Source organism: Miscanthus floridulus, chromosome 9 (genome assembly GCF_019320115.1).
Source record: "Miscanthus floridulus cultivar M001 chromosome 9, ASM1932011v1, whole genome shotgun sequence".
NCBI classification, from domain to species: Eukaryota; Viridiplantae; Streptophyta; class Magnoliopsida; order Poales; family Poaceae; genus Miscanthus; species Miscanthus floridulus.
The window spans coordinates 94,708,706-94,719,648 of NC_089588.1; the positions used below are offsets into that span (position 1 = coordinate 94,708,706).

Below are 10,943 nucleotides of genomic sequence, written 5' to 3' on the forward strand. Positions count from 1 at the left end.
TTCAAATTTCAAATTTTTAAATGTGTAAAACATTGTCACATCCAAGTTTGATGAAACTTAAATGCTGAAGCATGATTTTAGAAATTTTTAGGAAAAAAAACCATCACATTTGGAGTTAGTATGAGGGAGAACAACTAGTTACAAAGTTTACCCACAGATTAAAAAGAGAAATCACACTGTTCCAGATGATCTTTACATGATCATAGTGAACAGTGTGATTTATTTTTAAAATCTGTGGGTCAACTTTGTAACTAGTTTTTCTTTCTCATACTAACTCTAAATCTGATAATTTTTTCCTAAATTTTTCTAAAATCATTCTCTATCAATTTATTTTGTTTGTTTTGTCAATATATACATATGAAAAGTTTGAGCAATTTAAATTTTGAATTTCAAAAAAAATGCAACTTTAGATAGAAAAAGTGATAAATACCAAAGTTGAATAACTCATTAAGATCTACAACTTTTGTATTGGTCATTTCTTCATATGACAAAGTGGTAATGATATTGTTCACAAATATGACACATCTCTCATAAGGTTTTATAAACTATATAAGACATGTGTAAGATTAGTGAACAATGTGTGCTAAGAATTTATCAAATGAAGAAATAACCAAAATAAAAGTTGTAGATATTGATGAGTTGAACAACTTTGGTATTCATCACTTTTTATGTTGAAATCAATTTGGGTCTCAAATTTTGAGCCGAACTTGTCATTTTTCAAAATTTCAAATTTGAAAGGTTCAAATTTTGTCAAATGAGAAGATGACTAAAATAAAAGTTGTAGATATTAATGAGTTGAACAACTTTGGTATTCATCACTTTTTATGTTGAAATCATTTTGGGTCTCAAATGTTGGTTCGAACTTGTTATTTTTTAAAATTTCAAATTTGAAAGGTTCAAATTTTGTCAAATGACAAGATGACCAAGATAAAAGTTGTAGATCTTCATGACCTCTACAACTTTAATGTTTATCAAATTTTCATTTGGGATCGTTTGGTGTCTCAAAATTATTTTAGTAGTTTTTATTTTAATTTTTTAAAATTTAAATTTTTCTCATTTTTAAAGGTTCAATTTTGTAATTTTAAACTGTTGTAGTTGTTCTAGTTATTGTATATGTAAATATATCTATAAAAAATAATTATAAAATTTTGTACTGTATTATTTATTATTTACATGTGAATAATTAATTTTGATTTAGAATTTTGAAAAAAAAATTCAACTGTAGGGGCGGCTTATAACCTCAGCCGCCCCTACAGCGGCTCTGAGGTATTTTGAAAAAAAAATTCAACTGTAGGGGCGGCTTATAACCTCAGCCGCCTCTACAGCGGCTCTGAGGTATTTACATGTGACCGTCGCTTTGGGCGAAATCGCTTTGGGCGAAATCATACACTTGGACTGTCAGGCTGCCCAATTTCGCCGTCGGCGCCGCCTGCACTGCCACACCTGCACCGCCGTCGCCTGCCCCTCCCTGACCCCTCCACCGCCTCCTCCACCATCTCCCTGACCCAACCGCCGCCCCTGCCCCATCCACCGCCGTTCCCCAGGCCGCGATGGCGGCTAGGGTTTGGGAGCGCTTGCCCGTGGCCGGCTGTCCCGTCTCAGACATCGACCTCGAGCTCGTCCTTGCCATGCCTTGCTGCAGCTGCTCACCGCGGGCTTCCACGTTGTCGTCCTCGACAGCCTCGCCAACTCCTCCGAGCTCGTCATCCGCCGCCTGCGCTCGCTCGCGGGGGCGGACAATGCCAAAAACCTCGCGTTCCACAAGGTAGTTACTCCGGCCAATAAGCACGCTCACTGTCTGTCCCTCAATGTGGCCGAGCCCTCCGTGTCGAAAATGACGGTGGATTAGTATTTTTATGGGTCCTACAGCCTATATATTTTTTCCCACGGTTTATTTGGTTGTTTGGTAGAAAATGATGGTGGATTAGTATGCGAATTTGGTTAACTTGCTCAGATTTTACTTGGGAAGGGGGAAAATACGCAGAAAAAAAATAGCGGGAACTTTCTGTTATCATGTTCCGAGCACTTCAGTCATATCTTTATTATCTTGCAATTGTCAGTGATCAATGAGTAAGATTATTTAATTCGCTTACACTAGTTTTGCAGCTCAGTATTATTTTGCATAATTAATTAGAGCTTTTGTTAGCTATCTCACTAGTGAGTTGCTTAACCGGTGCTTTATCGTGTTGCTTCCATGATGTTCTTAGAAATGCATAATTGTTCCTAAGGTTAACACATCACTAGATGAGGTGTGTACCTTGGCGATTAGAAGAGAAACGTATTAGGTTATAATTGACATATAAGCTAAGTTCTTTCATCGCGAAGAATTTGTAGTGCTTTCTGTTCAACCCCTGGTTGCTTTTTTGGGTAAGTCCTTCAGGCTTCAGTGACTAAAAAATAGTGAAAGGGCTAAACAGTAGGTGAAGTTATCTGATTTAAAATCGAGTAGATAATTGTTCGTGGATGAAGGGATACAACTGATGTATATGATCCCTAGCGTAGTGTTATTTCTAACAAAGTGAATCAATCAAGTAGTACGGCAATGTGGTTTCAACTACTATATGGCAATGTAGTGGTTATGGTAAAATATTATCTAGGACACACAAAATGTGCAAGTGTAGCAACTATAGTTGGGGGGGGGGGGGGGGGGGGGGGGGGCAAGAAATTCGATTCACTAAAGAATTATTTTTGCAGATTCAAAGCACTAAAGAGTGATCGAGCATTTCAAGTTGTGCTGCACAGCCGTAAATGGCATGGATGTCAGTGACTTCCCTTACAGTCAATTGCAGATTAAGTGGAATAGTTGGTACGCTGGAAAGGGCCACAAGTTTGGTTGCTATAGGCACCACGTCAGAATACATTTGAACTTATGAAATGAACATATTATCTGTACTATTCAAACTGCTATGTTTGATCCTGGAAAGTGTATAGTAGTTTTGTTCATATTCTAAATGCATCTTCAGTAATTGATAATGTGGTGGAAATGTTAACAATTCATCTTTAACTTCTCTCTCCATTTAACATGAGAAGTAGGTCCATGCCAGCTGCTAGGAGGTATAAAATTTCTGGTATGGGGGTGTTAATAGGACATCAGTTAGTCAATCATCTTCATTTTTCACCTTTTAAATTCTAGGACAATCTAGGACCTAAGATTCGACCATGGTTATCCAGTAACCGTTGAAAGTTGACAAGTTTTCCATTTTTGTCACCTTTGGGGATATTTTCTGAAGTTTTCATGGATCTAATGTCTAAGTTTGCATAGCTCAGTCTTTCACCTTGCAGGGCATGCTTTCTAGTCCTTGCTGTCATTTACCTAATCTTTTTCAATCATGTAACTGTCTAAGCAAGTGTTTTTCTCATTGTAGCTTCCTGAGGATATTGAGTGGCACTTCATTGGGAATCTGCAAAGCAACAAAGCCAGAGCCCTACTTGGTTCGTACTACTTCTGTTATTTTTTCCGTATATACATTGGCATGCTCTCCTACTAATGTTTTTTACCATTATTTTTCTAGTTATATGTGAGAACTTGTTCAAAATACAAAGGTATTGACTTCATTAAAAATACGACACTATTTAAGTATGGAAATCCACTAATATTAGTGTCATGTGAAAAAACTGTACTCTTTGCATATATATGCGGTTATTGTTTTAAAATATCATGGCAGTCACATCATCAAATGACAAGTAAAAAAGAAGAGAGGGGCACCTTTTTTTTCTTGTTTTTGCAGAGTTCCCGGTCTTAGCTTGAGATGAGTTTTTTTTTTATTAATTGACTAATGATCAAGTGGCAAGTTTGTTATTGGTCAACTGATCTAGCGTGAGAACGTGGAACATTTCAGCATTTCACACGCACGTTCAGAATGGAATATCTGAAACTACACCTTCATGGATTCTGTCTTCACAAATTTTGAACAGCAAGATGTCAGCAATGACTCTAAGAAACTGAGCTGATCTCTGAAATTAGTTTTGAACTTTTACTTGAACTTAGTTCTGAACAAGATACGATGAGTTTCCTAGTAAGCTGGTTGTGGCATTTCACTGGCGTGTAATGGCATGGCTTGAAATAAATTGGCAAATTGATTATGTAGCTCTTGTGTGTATTTGAGACCTGACAATAGCCTCTGAGCAATATCTGTTCACATCTGAATTTTCAGCCTACATGCTTAACTAATTTGGTCAGCCATTTGTGTTCTGAAGTTATGCTGTGTGAGCATATGAACAATTGGACTTTTGATCTTGTCACCTTGCTCTTAAGCGTTAACTGCTGTGATCTTGTGCACTTTTGAGAAGGGTGTCGTTATATGAACTTGTTTTGATTCTGTGATTGATTTGATAATGTTTTTAGGCTCCAAGCGATTGATAATTAATATAGATGATTCTTTAGAAATATTAATATATACATTCATCTTATTCATTTGTATCAAAGAAGCAACAAAGTGACTTACAAAGATCTTATTAATTCTTGATCGTAGATGGGTGTATGACTGTATGCATATTACACAGTTCGCGGTGAAATAGATGGTTTACTGGACAAGTTTCTATTTAGCCATGTGTTGTGACGTGGCAAGTGCCCTTAGTTGTCGACTTGGTCATTTGGGTCGCGTGTTGCTGCATTCGTTTGTTTGCACATGTGTACGCACATATAGGTCTACGGCTACACAAAATAAAATAAGGATGAACACATCTCGATCTCTGGTCAAATAACACATCTCGATCTAGGGTGCGTGGTATCACTTGTCCAGTGTCCTACGGAACATGCAGAGAGTTGGGATGCCCATTGTTTAAAAAAAAAAGTTTTGGGATGCCCCGATCACTGTAAATTGCTAGCTCTATCACAGGTTCATCTGAATACACAGCACCAAACCGATAGGAGGTGTAGAATGTAGAAACCATCTTGACTGCATTATACTCTTACTTCCACACTCCACAGTCAATGCGAAGTTTTGAAACTGCCGCTCTCGAGGCTGCACTAGCAGGGGACAAAATGCAAATATCTCTGTAAGCCTATTTGCTAGTTGTAACATGTTGAGCACTCCACTCTTCTTGGCGGATACGATGCGGTATGAGACCCAGAGATCTATACTGCATGTGATCACTCGTTTGCCAATTGTTTGCAATGCATACCTTGACCAAAACTTGCAGCCGTCGACGAGATTTAGCAAAAAGTAGATTAGAGACGCTTAGCGCAGACATGCATGCATGACTTCCCCAACGTCTCAGCGTGTATATATATAGACATGCATATACAAAGCTTTTCCCTTTCAACAGAGTGCTTTCAACTACTACTACTATAAGTACTACTACTACTACTAGTACTACTACAAGTACTACAAGTACTACTACTACTAGTACTACTACTAGTACTACTACTACCACCACTAGTACTACTACTTCTACTACTTATACTACTTTTTTTCTTGCACTCTCTTAGAACAAGGCACAAAATGTCGCGAACATCAAAGAGTGCATCCCGATGCCCCGTGAATGATGAGCAGCCATCCCATGGAGAGCAAGAACTAGATGACCCTTACTCAGGAGCAGTTCGATAACGAGTTAGAAAAGGGTCTAGAAGTGATGCTTACTTAGGAGGACCTTGTCGATGATGAGGATCCAGTGGGGGGAGCCTAGGGAAGAGAAGGCGGAGAGGATGCCCAAGGCGAAGAAGGGGATGATGATGACTGACACCTCATCAGGGGGATATGTAAGTCCCGAGGATCCTTTCCCATGAGAACCCAGACGGAGGCCAACGGAGGACGAGTTGGACAAGGATTTTGATACGAACGACGAGGTACAGGATAAAGCCTTAGTAGCTTGTAAATTTAGGCTAATGCTATGGCTTTATGTTACCTCTAGCCTAACACTTTTGACCTGCCGGATACACAGGTCGTCCCTACTCAACCTCTGAAAAGACGGCGTCGGCCTCCGGCTCGTCTTGCCGGACAATACGTAGCGGGGCAAAGGAGATCAGAGGAAGGAGCCACATATACTCACAATGAGGCCTCCGCTCCACAACCTCAGGACACAACCACTGACTGAGACTGCCCAGCCAAAGAGGAAATGAGGGGGGATTAGAAAGCCAAACCAATATCACGATAAGGCATGCTATGTGATAACGGAGGTCGGGCCGGACGGGCAGATCCTTGAGCCATATACATACAGGGCGAAATTCCGTAATCACATCGGGTTTGTAGTTAGAGATAAGTTGAACCCAGCTATCCGTGGCTGGAATCTTGTACCTATGAGCCAAAAGGTAGACCTATGGGAGAAGTTGAAGCAGAACTTCAGGTTTCCAGAGGGAACGCAGCGAGTTGGTACAACAAAATGCTTTTAAGATAATGGGGCAGAGCTTCCGACGTTGGCGGTCGGATCTGAACAAGAACTTTATCCAACAGAAGTTAACTCCTTTCCACGAGTATGGCAATATAACTCCTAGTCAATGGGAGGAGCTCGTGGCTGAGAAGACTTCAGAGGCATCATTGGCCCTCAGTGCCCGTAACAGCGAGCAGGCGAAGAAGAACCAACACTACCCTCATCTAGGCCCCGGTGGCTATGTTGGCAAGCAAGAGGTCTTTAGGAAGATGGCTGCCAGGAATACGGAAGTGCCAAAGTTGAAGCCACACCTTAAATAGTGGATATACGCGAGGAGTGTCGATTCATCCAGTAGTAGCCTCAAGTTTGCTAAGCCGGAGACCGAAGAGGTAGTATCAAAGATACTGAAACTTGCTAAAGACAAGGAGAAGGGCGCATTCAACCCTTCTAGAGAGAGGGACGAGCTTACCGTTGCCTTGGGAAACCCCGAGCACACAGGATGCACTAGGGGGCTAGGGAAGAGGATGTCCTGGAAGCATGGATTCATAGAGGAGAGGCACATGTACAAGAAATATGGCAGAGACCGAGAGTCTAATCTTGAGCGCCAAGTGAAGGCTCTAGTTGAAAAGATGTTGGTGGAGAAAGGACTGTCTACGATGGAGCCACAGACACCAATGGGTCCGCCCAAAGAACTGGCGGTAGTTGGCAGCCCTCCAGATGTTTCTAGCAGTCAAGGTTCCAATTAACCAGAACCCCCGTCGATCGCATACGGGCGCCAACCAGTTGCAAATTGGTGGTTCCGATGGGTAGGCAAAACGTGATCATTGAGGTGGCAACGGGCGTGGCACATCCTACGGGCGGCACGTGGCACAATAGGGACATCCCGCAGGACTACACTCGGGTCGAGGTGCATACCGTGAAGCCCGAGTTCATGACTTGGAAGATAGAACACCCTACTCCCGAGGGGCTCGTGTTACTCGAAGACATCATGAACCAGTTCATCCTCTGGCATAGATGGGACATTGTATTGACCGAGTCTTCGCCAACTCTGACTGAAGTTCATCCTCTGGAGCGACCCGTCGAGGACAGGGAGGTATACTCACCGGCCCATGACCATGACCACCACACGCTAGAGACTTCTCCACCTCATACCGAGCAAGGGCATGATGACATGCCACATCCTTCTCCACCTCGTATCGAGCATGGGCATGATGACATGCCACGTCCTTCTCCAGCTCATACCAAGCAAAGGCATGATGAGATGCAACATCCTTCTCAACAAGCGCATCCAATACATGAACAACAAGTGTCTCATGAATAGCAATTGCCTCGTGAATAGCCGATACGTGAAGAACAAGTGCCCCCTGGAGCAGGTGATGCACAAGTTGACAAGGACGTGCCCGAATGGGAAGCTCAAAACAAAATCCCAATCAAGATAAGGCCATCGTATGTGGGCATTAATGATGTCTCATCGGTGCACAAGTGGATGGCCCATGACCAGTTCAAGACTAAGAACCAAGTAAAAGAATTCAGAGCACCAGCTTCTGAGGAGGGCACCACTAGCAAACTGCACAAAGGGTTTAACAAGTATCTAGCTGTTGATAACCTCAAATGGTCAAATGATTGCCCAGATAAATATGAAAAAGGCATGAACTTCCTACCAAACTGAGTCATACAGTGCTTGCCACATGGAATGAGAAAGTTCCACGATTGGTACTTGCGTGCTCAGATAACAGAACTAGAAATCTTACAAGCATGGATCCCTGCTGGCACATTTGGAGCCCCAGGTGGGCAAATTGTCGTTGAGTTTAAGGATATCCAGGCATGCTTCCACCTCGGATGAATGGAAATGAATCTAATTCACATATGATGCCTGTAAGTCCTTGCCCTCTCGATATGATATGAATGTAATCTTTTAATTTTGTTGTAACTAACCCGCGCCGTGATTTGTAGAATGCAAGCGGACTTTATGAAAAAGAGGATAGCTCTGAAACATGGGTATATGGACCCTTCACCTATAGCATCAATAAATTTTAATTACCCTAAAGAGTGGAAACTAGATTGCAAAGAACTAGGAGCTGGAAAGACACTTAAAGAGAAAGAGGACATCAGGAACAAGAAAATATTGGAAGAGTCTCTCAAGGTTGCGGCATACATTGCCCTATGTTTTAAAAATCTCCAACAACACGATAATATATGGATACCATACCACTTCAAGTAAGTTCGACTGTATACTTAGCTTTGTTCAATATACTTTGTTCGATGCAAAAGAGCTTATGTGTTCCTTCTATGACTAAATTCATGCAGCGATCACTGGATTTGCATAGGCGTCTGGCTCTCACATAACATGGCATGGGTCTTTGATTCAGCGGATTTCCCAGTCGAGACATACAAAGACTTCATAGCGATTGTCAAGACGTATACATATTGACAATCCTCATTTTAGCTACTATGTTTGTATACATACTTGGAAGGTTCAATGTAGGATACTAACAAGTTGCATTTGCTAAAACCATTGGAATAGGGCATTCAGGCACTATGTCTAGGAACATAAGGGGAGGCATCATTCAAATAGGAAGGAAAAGTTGTATGTCAAAACTCTATGTGCGGTAAGTGTCATTTACTTTGGTACTCCATATATTACGTGTCTGTCAATAACATTACTTAACATCTCCATATGCAAAACACATAGTGCCCCAAGTAGAAGCCTGGGAGTCTACATTGTGGATACTACACATGTATTATGATGAGTACCATCGGTGGCTACAACAGAAACCCCAATCTGGTAAGTTTGAACCTCTTCACTCGTAGTATGAAAAGTTCGCATATGTTGTGATATAGTAAACCTAAACTTGTTCTCTTGTAGTTGGAGAAAGATAAAGACATGAGAAGGAACCCATACAAGGATGATGAGCTCTTAGAGATGGTCGGCGACCTTTCCAACTTCATAATGGACCAGATTGTGTACCATAAAGGCACTTACCATCATCTTCTTTCCGACTTAGGTAGTAATCCTCTATACCAACACATTCGGGAGACTGATAGGCTAGCCCTAGGCCGTTGATGACAATGTGGACTTGTGGTATGGTTTGGATCAGACTTTGGAATGGTTTGGACTTTGTTTTGCATGTGGACTTGTGGATTTCTTAATGGACTATGTTATAATGATGGACTTTATAATGGACTATATTGTAATGATGGACTTTTGTGAATTATGACTTGTGATGATGTTCTAAATAATGGTCTTGTGTTTGTGGATGTATATATGTATATTTGTGGCGGTCAGATTCGAATTTGAATTATATATATATATGTGGTCAGATTTGAATTTGAATTATTTATTTATTTTTGCTAGAAAATCCATTGTAGGGGGCGGTTCTTGATTGAACCGCCCTTACAAATACACACAACAGGGGCAGCTGGTGATACAGCCACCCTTACAAAAGTCCACTACAGGGGCGGCTGATATTACCAGCCGCCCTTACAGAGGGCACTGTAGGGGCGGCTGAAAACACTAGCCACCCCTACAGAGGCACCCTCTGTAGGAACACCCTGGGAAGGGTGGCTGGCGCAGCCGCCCCTACAGAGGCTCTAGAGCCGCCCCTACAGTTAACTTCTGTAGTAGTGTCTCTCTAGTCAAAATATTTGTCACATATTATTTTATATGATCTTTAATGCATGTATCTTTAATTGATTACTAATTTTTCCTAAAAATACATTAAGAAATTTAGGAGAGCCCTCTGACTGATATGGTTTTGGAATGTCTGGAAATGCCTAGAACAAACTTGGAATGGAATGGCCGATCGACTCGATAGACTTTAGCCCTCTTTGTAGGAGCCATCCATATGCATAGTTTCCCCTCAAAAAGTGGTCCCTCCCTTTGAGAACGCATTAGATATTATTTACCTAAACCTGTCGGTCCTTGGGTAGACCCTACATCAGGTCCAAGACGTTGGTCTCTAACAGAAAAAGTAATCGCTTGAGCTTGAGAGCTTCTAGTTTAGTAGGCCAGTAAAACTTGCTTGAATAAGCCGTATTATATTGAACCAGACAAAACTATATGCGATAAAACCAAAATAAAGCACCTAAACTATAAGACAAGTATGCTTCGCCAGACCATACAAAAGCACAGCAAGCCCAAGCAAAGGGTTAGGTTAAGACATGCCAAATTCTGCATGTTGCGTTGAACATTTGAGTATTAACCTTTACGCTAATGCTGGGTATAGGGCGTCCATCTGCCTGGACGATGCTGATGGTAGGACGTGACGCAGCCCAGCAACCGCATCTTATCTGCTCGTCCAATCATTCCAAAAAGCGAAGAAAAAACTCACCTCATCGTAGCACCGTGATGATGCTCTCCACCACGCCTCTTCTCCATAGGACCTGCCATGGCCTTCACCACCGGAGCAGCGAGCCACGCACCACTAGCGAGCTCTACACCAATGAACTCCACGTGGCGATGAATCTCCATTCCAAAAAGGAGATGTTGCACTAAAAGTGCATGTTGCAAATATATGTTTTAAGTGTTTTAGATGTTTCAGAGGTATGTTGCAAGTGTTTCATATGGATGTTACAAAAGTATATCGGTATGTTACATATGCTGTGAGTGTTTCATAGGCATGTTGCAAGCGTCT

The 10,943-nt window shown here is 41.6% G+C and overlaps 1 long non-coding RNA gene across 1 annotated transcript; it reads left to right on the forward strand.

The window, feature by feature from the left end:
- The first annotated feature begins 8,833 nt into the window (after positions 1 to 8,833).
- Positions 8,834 to 9,310, forward strand: LOC136483717 (uncharacterized). Its single transcript, XR_010765587.1, has 3 exons — positions 8,834 to 8,918; positions 9,002 to 9,094; positions 9,176 to 9,310. It is a non-coding gene; the product is annotated as an uncharacterized lncRNA (long non-coding RNA).
- Positions 9,311 to 10,943: the final 1,633 nt, after the last annotated feature.